At 36.4% G+C, this 11,690-nt stretch overlaps 1 pseudogene; it reads right to left on the minus strand.

The window, feature by feature from the left end:
• Positions 1-5,307: 5,307 nt before the first annotated feature.
• On the minus strand, positions 5,308-6,878 carry LOC102508376 (annotated as a pseudogene).
• Positions 6,879-11,690: the final 4,812 nt, after the last annotated feature.

Consider the following 11,690-nt stretch of genomic DNA (forward strand, 5'->3'; position numbering starts at 1 on the left):
GACGTTTGAGCAATTTTTCTCTTAAAGCAGATAACCTGGGTGGTGTCATTTTTGAGCCTTTTCTATCTCAGTACTTATTTATGAGGCCTTCACAACTGTATGACAACTTTGCTGAGTGTAGAATTCTTAAATTATAAACATTTACCCTCAGAATTCTATAGGATATGCTTTATTGACTTGTGCTTACAGAGCACAGAATTCTGAGGTCAGTTTGAGTTTAGTTCCTTTAGAGATAATCTGGTTTTTTTTCCCCGCCTGCCTGGATTCTTGAAGGCTTTTCTCTTTATCCTGGAAATATTAAAAATGTCACCTCGCTAGTCTAGATGTTGGTTTCTTTTCATGCATTTTGCCAGCAGGCTTAAGTCTTAGGAAAATTATTTAATTATTGCTTCTATTCCTACTCTGTTTCACCCTTCTGAGATTCCTAATATATTCAGTCAATTTATTCAACAAATATTTTTTGAGCAACTATGCTAGGCACTAATTTATGTACGGGGGATACATCATTAGGGAGCATAAATGCTTACATTTTGTTGATTGGATCTTCTGACTCTGCTCTCTCTACCACACACCTTTGCTCTGATTTTTCTAGGAGACCTCATTCTTTGAGCTGAAGTATCTTTTCATAGTCCTGTGGGTTTTTTCCATTTGCTCATCTTAACATAGAGAGGTCTATATGTGTCCAGCTTTGGTTAATATTTAAGTAGGAATTGCAGTGGGTTCTGTTAGCCATTGAAGCGAGCTTCAGTGTGTGCCCTGTCTAGGTCTCCATCTGCCTTCACCTAGCCTCAACCCTGAGTAAGGGGATGCTCATGGAATTCTGTTGGGGTGAGAATGTATTTTATAGAAGTGGAATCTTGAACTGGCCCTTCCTTCTAATTGAGCTCTTCTACATTCTATCTAGAAGATACTCCTCAAAGTTTCTGGCATATGGAAGGTTTTTCCCTCTAGTTTTACTCCTTTGATCTTGTCTATATGAATTTAGAATGAGGCAATTTAGAAGCCTGTCCTCACAAAGCCATTTTTATTTAAAAACCACAAAGTAGTATTTTTTTCTCTATGTTAAGAGGGTTAGAAAAAATGCTCAAGACTCATAATTATATGTAGTTTTGAAATTTTTCAAAAAGGGTCTCAAACCCCTTGGGAAGCTACATGGTCTAGAGACAGCCGAGAGAATGGAGTCTGATTGTGATATGTGATTTCGTTTGCAGCTTTGAACAAGCTATTTGAACTTCAGGTTTTCTAATCTCAGATCTTCTTACGTCATAATATGACAGGGAAAGCACCAGAAAAAAGTAAATGTGGAAGCTCTTTGAACTGTTCAAAGATAGAAACTAAGGAAATCTGAGGACTTTTTGTTATTGTTCGAATGGTATTATAGCCCTGAGCACTTTCAAGCTAGCCTAAAGAGTGTCTGCTTGAGGGATAACAAATGAGGTCTGGTTGCTGGGAAGCCCAGGTATGCAAAGCAGTTCTGAAGTATAGCCAGGAAGGGACACTGCTCTGGACATTGTCATGTGCTATAAGATCCAAGAGAGTGGTACATGTGGACCCACTTTTCTGTGAGGTCAAATTACTATGCCAAGCTTATCTGAAATTAGTTGGCCTCTCCTCTTCATGGAAATGAAGGCCTCTGGGGTGAATCATCCCTTAATAAAGAACTTTTGTACTTCTGGCCAGCATAGGCAAACAGATGTTGTCTATCTCTGTGAGATGACTTGAAAATGTGGAAAAAGAAACATCTGTATGGTTATTTCAGAAGCTTAAAGAAAATATCTTGCTGCCCCAGGCCAAAGTCTTCAGGTTCTACCCCTTCCTACTATTAATCCTTCCTGTATTTTATGATTCAATTTCTTTATGAAATTCCTATAAGATTCAGTATGAAGTTTCCCTAATCATGGGAAAAAATATTGTCTTTACTAAGATCCATGACAGCTGCAGCTGTTTCTGCACTATGGAGATAAATGGCTCTCTACGTCATTAGTCTCAGACAAGGGACTTTTAAAGTAATGGATACGAAATGGAGGAGTAAGACTTTTTCCCTTCTGAGCAATGTTGTGCAAACGGATCATACTTATAAAACATAGGCCAAAACAGAAGAGGGTGCCTTGATTTAGCCAATAACTAATTAATCACCTGCTGTGTGTCAGACACTGCACTAGGGGCTAGATATATGTTAGTGAACAAGTCACAATTCCTGCCATCATGTAGTTTCAAATCTAGTGAAGAGTGATCGAATATATTAATTGGGATAAGGTGCTATGAAGGAAATGTGCAGGATACAATAAATGCAAATAAGAGTAGGAGAGGAGAGATTTACTTGCTATATAGGCAGGGAGGAAAAGAGTGTTTGAACTGACATATTAAGATTCAAAATGAGAAGGAACCTGCTATGGGAAGAGTTGTGAAGAAACTTGATAGCAGAAGAAACAGAATGTGCTAAGGTTCTTGACCTGTGCAAAGAACTGAAAGACACAGTGAATGGTTGTAACATGATGGCTGAGGAGAGGGTGACAGAAAATAAGTTTGGAGAGGAATGCCATGACAGTAGAGAGTCCAATAGCTTAGAAAAAGATGTAGTGGAGATGGAAATATTTGCATATATTTGTAAGTAGAGCTGATAGGACTTGTGAATGAACTAATTGTGGGGGATGAGAGAAAGAGAAGAGTCAAAGACTCCCAGGTTTCTGGATTAAGCCACTGTTGAGTAGTAATGTCATTGCAGACAGAAAAGATCAGAGAGAAAGGGGTTTGGAGGAAAAACCAGGTTTGCTTTTGGGTACGAGAAATTTGAAATGCCTGGTGTATCTAAGAAGATAGAACAAGTAGGCAGTTGTGAGTCTGGGGCTCAGAGGAAATGACTGGGGATATATATCAGGACGTATATCAGTGTTATTCCATAATACTGCAGGGATAATGTCTTAGACTTGGAGATGGGTGAGAGCGCCTAGGAAGACCGTATAAAGAAAGAAGACAGAAGAGTGAAGATAGAGCCTGGAGAACTAGCCAGGTGCATGATTGTGCCACAAAAAGAGATACTGAAGGAAATTAAGAGGTGCATATGGTTTAGAGAGGAAATTGATGATTTATCTTTGGAACTTGATAAATTCGGTGTACTGAGTAGATTCTTGCTATTCCTAGTGTGATGCCTGGGCAAAATGTTTAGATCCCCCTTCATAATGTTAATGCTATATTTATATTTCATTTTGTGATTCAGTCTTAGGATATCTCTGAATTTTCAGAATAAAACATTCCTAACCATTGCGTGAGATAACATTTGGAACAGGAGACAACTCTACTAAGAATCCAGGACACTGCAGCTGTTTATGAATTATGGAGATAAATGGTTCTTTATGTCACCAGTCCTAAACAACGAGTGGCTATTTCTTTTTGGTAATGGACATGAGGTGAAGGAAGAAGAGTTCTTCCAATGTTGAGCCAATGTGCTTTACTGGTAGCACACAAGCTGAGAATGCAATGGTCATACACATATATTGAACATGCACCATGTCCCAGGTCCTGTGCTAGGTTCTGGGGATAACTCTGAGAACAAGACAAATAAGACTTGGAGCTTACAAATGAGTAAAGGAGATGGGAAAAAATTAACCTACAGATAAAATAACTGCAAAATGTGGCAAGTGCTGTGAAAGAAACAAATACAGGAAATAAGCTGGGAGAAGGTTAGTATGGCACTTTGATAAATAGGGTTTTTAGGGAAATCTTCCTTGAGTGGGTGAAATTAATTTGATTCTTCAAAGATAAGTAGTCAGTCATACCAAGATTAGGGGACATAGCTGGCTATTGATGAAACACCAAATTGGTTTTTTTGGGTTTTTTTTGCAGAATTTGGCCATGAAAAATTAAGGCAGGCTAAATAGTTCGTATTGGAATATTCAATAAGGGCACACTGAGGGTAGGGGAAAATGTTGGGAGTGGTCTGCCCCCATGGGGAATATTTTATCACTGACATTGTTTAAAATTGACAGCCAAGGGTGATAATAAAAAGTAGACTGACATTTAGTCAGTTTTACTATTATTTTAAGAACTTTACAGACAATGGCCCTGTCATGGGCTAAATGATGGCCCTAAAAAGGTATGTCTGCGTTCTAATCACTGGAACTTATAAATATTACTTTATACAGTAAAAGAGTAAATATTACCTTGTGTGAAAAGATGTGATTATGGATTTTTAGGGTATCAGATTATCTTTTTGTAAATTGAATGCAGACATTAGACTGAGAGATTGTTTCCCAGTTCTTAAAGTAAATATGTACGTATTTTAATAGAGCTATCACTGTAGAATTTGATGCTGTGTTGGGAGAAATTTCTTATATCCAAGTTTGCTTGCACTCAAGTAACTTAACACAAGTTACTGGCCTATGTAGACATTTCATATTCCCATTTCTATTATACTGGGAGGCCTCCTGGTACCTCAGGTGGGCCCTCTCAAGGCAGGACTACAGTCCTGGGCCTGGTCACAAGTTTAGGTTCAGATACCTACCAGCATTGGGAACACTGAATCACACTAGCCAAACTCATAAGGCAAATGACAAAATTCAAATGCTTAAAAATATTTACTAATTTAGGGGTGAGTGGAGGATATAGCTCAAGTGGTAGAGTGCATGCTTAGCATGCACAAGGTCCTGGGTTCAATTCCCAGTACCTTCATTGAAGAAGAAAGGAAAGAAAGAAAGAAAGAAAGAAAAGAAAGAAAGAAAGAAACCTAATTACACCCCCATTCAAAATTAAAAAAAATTAATAATTTAGTACATGATGAAGAACTGATGTGTGTTGATTAGTTTACTCTCCTTACAAACAAGTCATACATGTGAGATTATATTCAGAATATAGCAAGGTGATGACGTCAGAGCAAGCAGAATAAGTTTGATGAATGGTTTTATACCTGCGGTAGGCAGCCTCTGAGATGACCTTCAATGATCCCTTTAATGAAAATATAGTATTCAGGTCCTGCTACGATCCCCTCCCCTTGCTTGGAGGTCTGTATTCTACTCATAAGGAATAGAACATAGCAGAAGTGATGGGATGTCACTTTTGAGATTAGGTTACAAAAAGACTGTGGCTTCATCTTGAATGCCCCCTCTTGTTATTGCTCTCTGAGGAAAGATAATTGCTATGTTATGGCCTGCCCTATGGAGAGGCCTCTGGCCAATCACCAGTAAGGAACTGAGGTCCTCAGTACAACACCTTATAAAAAACTGAATCCTACCAACAACCACATGAGTGAGCTTGGAAGCAATTGCTCCCAACAATCTCATGAGACCTTGAGCTAGAGGCACCTATCTATACAGCCCCCGGATTCCTGACCTTCAGAAGCTGTGAGATAATAAGCATTGTTTTTAAGGCACTGAGTTCTGGGGTAAATTGTTATACAGCAATAAATAACACAATACCAATCACATAACATTTGAAATGCTAAATTTAAAAACACTAAAAGACAATAGGGAGGGAAATAAAATTGAATAAAAACTACAACAGTAGTTTCCATAGTTACATTATTTATTTTAATAGCTTCTTAGGCATTCTAACCACATTAACTAGATTCCCTATTAGTGGTTAATTTCAGCCAGTTTATGTTGAGTCTTACTAATTTTATCCTCAGGGAGCGACATTTTACCCAACTTCTGGATGCATCTAACTGTGGACTCCAACAAACTGGGTATACATACTTACAACTAAACATTTATGGATTCATTCATATATAAATTCATTTTGTCTACTGGAGACTCAAAAAGGAATTCAAAAAGGCCTCATAATTCCCTTGGTCTCTCTCTCTCTCTTTTTTTTTTTTTTTTTGATTAATGTTCACAGGATAGTCAGATGTTGAATTCACTTATTTTAAAAAAATACTTTTTTTTTTTTTTACAAAAGGAATAAATGTTCAAGGTACAAAATTTAGAAAAAACAGGCAGGCAAAGAAGAAGGTGAAAGTCAACTTTGAACCTGCTACTCAGAGAGGACTGCTACTGAGACTGAATGCTCTGTTGATTTTAGTTGACAGCAGTTGCCTATTCTATTTTTTAAAACATCACAAATAAGACTTTGTCACCATTAGAAGTCTGAATTTTAAACATATTCTTGGATTAGTGGCTCATATCCATTAGCTCATTCAACTTTAGCATGCAACTCATGCAACACCAGTACCTTTTCCAGCTACTAACTTCACCATGAAGTTCCGTGAGTTTACGTAATTCACATTTTGCTTCAGGATTTTTTACTTTTCTAACAAAGACATCACAGAGAGTATAAATAGATTAGCAAAGCCTTTTCAATGTCTTTCCCAATGCTATCTGGAATCAATTTACTGACCACTTCTTTCAAGTCACTAATCTGCACCTCTCAGGTCATGATTCCCATCACCTTCTTCTAGATTTGGTGAACCTGTTGGTGCTTACTTAGCATACAAGGGCTTCCAAATATGACTATTGCATATTTTAGTAAAACCAACATGGAATAGATGAAGCAAATAACCGCTGGTAGTCTTGACATCAACATGAGCCTCAAGCATAGCCTGCCATCTTTTGACCATTTTGGAGCACAGTCTGTCACAGGTAAGATCCATGCCACAGAAGTTGGTCAGGCAGTTTTGGCCATGAATATCCCCAATAATTAGCTTGAATTTTCGAAGTGCGACTTCATCATTCTGCAGATCAGCAAGGCTTGCTTCAAACCCTTGAAGCCATCAGTTGTAATTTTGATTCCTTGAGTGTTCCTGACTAGTGTTTTTCCAATATTTCATATATTGAACTAGCTGGTGCCTTCACATCATACCAATCTTTCATAGAAAATGGACTAACCACTTTCTTCTTGGCAATCTTTTTACCACTTTTCATAAGGTGCTTGTTCTTGCCCATTGCCATGGTGCTGCTCAGAGAGCCAAAAGGGCTATTTGCTTATCCTTTTAAAATTTGGGAAAGCATTCTATTCTTGGTTAACTTGATTTCTCTAAAACTCAGTTTCCTTAATGAAATATCATACCTGAAAGTGTAGCTTCTATATCTAATATTTAATAATTTAGTAGCACTAATATTTAATATTTAGTACCACTTACTAACTTTATAAACACTATATTCAAAAACTTTATTTACATTATCTTGTTTAACTTTCACTACACCTTGTGAGTTAGGCACTAGTATTACTTCCACCTTTCAAATAAGTAAACTAAGGCTTAGAAAAGTTAAATAATTTGCTCACAAAAAGTCACAAAGCTAAGCAGTTTCAGCATAGAGATTCCATCCAAGTTCTGTCTGAGTACAAGATTTATACTCATACCACTCTGCTATAGTTTCTCCTTGAAACTTTTGCCCGTAATACTTTTCATAAAAGAAAAATGTCATTTAAAAAAACATTCGTATTTAGAAAAGTCATCATATTCCAGTTATTAAAGGACTAACCTAATTTACCCATACCTCTTTTCAATTCCTTTGAAAGTTTTTTGAAGCTAGTGTCTCTAGGCAAAAATATTAAGATCTAAAGGAAATATACATGAATAAAATTCTTTCCCTACTGAAGTAAAACAGTGGATGTTACCAGTGATTTGCCTCATTCTGAGACTGGAACTATCATCAGAGAGCCAATTTCCACTTATATAAAACTACATAATACTGTCTGTGACCATAATTTCTGTAAAGTTAGTCAATTGTTACAGTTGAAAACTAGATTTTTATTAGCTACATTTCCTGCTGTTATGTAGTTTAATTACAATGAAATAAAGGGGTAATCTGGAAAGAAAGAACAGTGATATTGATCATGGAATGTCAGAGTGGGAAGGAATTTGGTGGCTACTTTGCCCATTCTCTGTATTTTAGAGAGAAGAAAACTGAGGTCCAGAGAAATAAATATTTCTGTATCTCTTAGGTTGTCATAGTAGACAAAGTGTAAGAATAAAGATGTTTGAAAAGTGATTTTTATTTGATAATTAAGACAGTCTTGCAAATATATTTAACCAAATTCCAAAACTGTATCAATAAGGGTAATAGATTAAAAAAAAATAACAAGAAGTGTAAGACATGATACATAAAAAGTGCCTGATAAATATTTGCAAATGAACAAATGAATAAAAATATTTTATTGCTTTCATTTTCAAGTTCCCTCACATTCCTTGAATTCATATTTTATATGCAATCATAATATATTCATATAATTTACTATTTTGCTTTTTCAGTTGATTTATAGTGTAACATTTTTCCATGTTGTTATAAAATATGACTGTAAGCTTTTAAAGTACTATTGAAGTTACAACACTTCTGAGTCAGATTCCCAAATGACTATTAAAAATGACTGTTAACAGGGGTGAATTCAGGTTTTGGGGGGTCCTCATTAAGGGAAAATACAAAAATACTTCTTAAAATTTTACAAAATAATGGAAAAATATCTAGTTCTTTCAAGAGACCATTTTCAGAGCTCCTCCACGAGCCCTTGGAGGGGCCTGTGCATTGAGGGGCCCTGAATCTTCATTAGCTTCATAGTACATCTGCCTCTGCTGATAAGCAGATACCATCTTCAAGGTGGCTGTGATATAGCTTGAATGTCTTTTAGAGAGGTTTACTAAAATTTTGGAAATGTATATCACACTTTGATACTGTTTGAAATTCTTTCTCTCCAGTAGACCTGGAATCTACTTCAGGCCTCACTATAAACTTTGTGGCTTTTAAATTATAAGCAAGTCTCAATTTCTTCAGGCAAATCCCTCATCTGTAGAATGGGCTTAATATCTACCTCAAAGAATTGCAAATGGAAATAAAGATAAAATACTTGGTACAGTTCCTGACACATTGTAAATGCTAAATAAATATTAGGTATTATGATTACAGTGATAGCTAAAACATTAACCTACCTTATATGGGAATCTCCTGTCTCTCCATTATAACTTCCCACATTGACTGTAGGTAAAACACGGTGTAAAATGAGTTTCAAAGGATTGTGCAGATTCAATTTTTTATTATTTTAATTTAAAACAATAATTTGACTATGAAAAGTAATAGCTATATAACAGAACATTTGGAAAATAGAGAAGAGAAAAAAAATAGCATCCATAATTTCTCCAGACTTACTCTGTGTTTCCTTACTGTGTTTTCTGCCTGAATACAGATTTCATTTTATAAAAATATGCTTGAAATAAGTAGACCCGATTATTCTCTTTTCAAAGAGGTTTGGTATTATAGTATTAGTATTTTCAAATACATGGCAAATCTCAAAATATATTTTATGTAAAACTATTTTAGAAAAATTAGGTCAAAAAAAGGTACATATTCTACTGTTGTATTTCCATATGTATTTTTTAAAATTCATGTTTTTAAAGGTTATTATCTTGTACATAGAATTTAATATTCTGCACTTTTTTCTTACACTATATCACAAGCCTTTCTCCATACCACTACATACTACTACAGCAACATTCATAGTAATTAGAGCATCTGAGGTGGGAGGGTATAGCATATGCCTAGCATGCATGAAGTCCTGGGTTCAATCCCCAGTACCTCCATTAAAAATAAATAAATAAACCTATTACCTCCCCCCCAAAACAAACAAAAGAACCACAGTAACTAGAGCGTATGAGAGTGAGGTTTAGTTTCCTAAATTTCCTATAACTGTGGGTGAAGAAACTAAGGCAGGCTAAAGTGTGGAAAGTCAGAAACTCAGAGCAAGTGTTTTTGCTTAGCCTTCAACTATAATGTAGAAAATGTAGAAAGAGAAGTTATGACTCAGGAATTCTTGATTTCCAACCAAATGTCCACATCAGTAAAAGAATATAAAGCCCTATCAACATAAGCTTAAACTCCATAAACACTTTTATTTAATAGATGGGAAAGTGGTGCAGTACTATTCAATGGCAAAGACTTATTTGCCACAATATGTTTTTATTGGGGTTTTAGCTCTCAAAATTGGGTAAATGTACTCCCCCTCCACCCAAAGGGGTCTTTCTTTAAAATTTAGCAAGGCAATGCAAATCCTCACTATAAAGAACAAGTCAAAGTCTGGACACGGTTGTCTGGATTCAGTGACATTTACTGTCGGAAAAAGGCTTTTACCTTTAATTATGCTTTTGTGCTGATATTCATTAATTTCAAAGAACAAACTTTCCCGTTCATGCTTCTTTGTTCCTTTAACATTGTCCTGCTGTAGAATTCAAGCCACATTTTAAAAATTGTCAACCATCACGTGCACGGAGGAAGTAATCCAGAAGTCCATTGCCGAATGAATGGATAAACAAAACATGGCATATGCATACAATGGAATATTATTCAGCCTTAAAAAGAAAGGAAATTCTGATACATACCACTACATGGATGAACTTCGAAGACATTATGCTAAGTGAAATAAGCCGGACACAAAAGGACAAATATTCTGATACCACTTGTATGAAGTATCACGGAGACAGAAAATAAAATGTTTACCAGGGCATGGGAGCAGGAGGGGGTGGGGAGCTATTGTTTAATGGGTACAGAGTTTCAGTTTCTGATGATGAAAAGTTCTGGAAATGGACAGTGGCGATGGTTGCACAACAATGTGAATATACTTACTGACACTAAACTGTTTATTTAAAAATGATTTAAAATGGTAAATTTTATGTATTTTATGGTAAATTTTTCAAAAATGTCCCCAGTGTAACATATACTGAGAAAAATGTATTGTATACATACATATTCAGTTTAAGAAATAATTATAAAGCAAATATATGTGTAATCACCATCTAGGTCAGGAAATAAAATATTATCATACTGCACCCCTGTGCCCCCTTCACAATCCTTTTCTTCCTTCCTTCCTAACCACTCTCCTGACATTTGCTATTAAAAAATCAGGCTGTGGGGTGATAATGCAGGATAAGTTAAATCAGTATTACAAAATGCAATAGAGCTTTTCTCTAACTTCGAATATTTTTCATACATGCAAAAAAAATTTTTTTAATAACTTTTAAAGTGCTCTTTCCCCTTCTTTCTCTCTTCAAACCCTTCATATTCTAAAACCTATCTTGGTTCCATAGTTTACCTCACCTGAAGAGTTTAAAAAAAAAAAACTACTTGGATTTTAGATTTTCATTCCTCCCGCTCTCTCTTGCCTTCAACTACAAAGAAACAATGATTTAAACCCTTTGTGCCCTTTTAGAAAATTACACAGATACCCCATTGTGGAACCCTATAATCCCTTCGTGGAAAGGAAGAGATTAGCATATGAATACAAAGCAAAATGAATCCAGAATACAAAATGATCTACTGGATTGTGAAGCTCTTGTATTCTTAAAAATGTATTTATTTCTTCTTTTTATATTGCCCCCTTTTGTGGTCTCAGGGTTAAGGGAACTGAGCTTCCCCTCTGGTTACCCGGAAAAGGATTTAGGGAGAAAAAAAAGGCAACAGATTCTAGGAGGTGCAAAACCAACAGATGGCTCCCTGAGCCAGTGGAATCGCCAGTGGAATCTGCCATCCTCGACAGGAGCTTGCTTGCGGTCGAGGAGTGTAGAAAGTGCTGTTCGCTGACTGCGCGGTGAAGGAGAGAAAGCGACAGAAAAGAGAGCCATAGTGCTGACGTTGAAGGACCGGCCCTGTGAGGTTGCTCAGGGTAAGTGGCGTTGGCCAGGAGGCAGTGGCGAAGGGGAAGGAAAGAGGATTTGGGCTAGGGGCGGGGCCTGAGGCGCAGCGTGGCTCGTGATTGCTGGGGTTCGGCTGCCAATC

This window comes from Camelus ferus, chromosome 16, assembly GCF_009834535.1.
Source record: "Camelus ferus isolate YT-003-E chromosome 16, BCGSAC_Cfer_1.0, whole genome shotgun sequence".
Lineage (NCBI taxonomy): Eukaryota > Metazoa > Chordata > Mammalia > Artiodactyla > Camelidae > Camelus > Camelus ferus.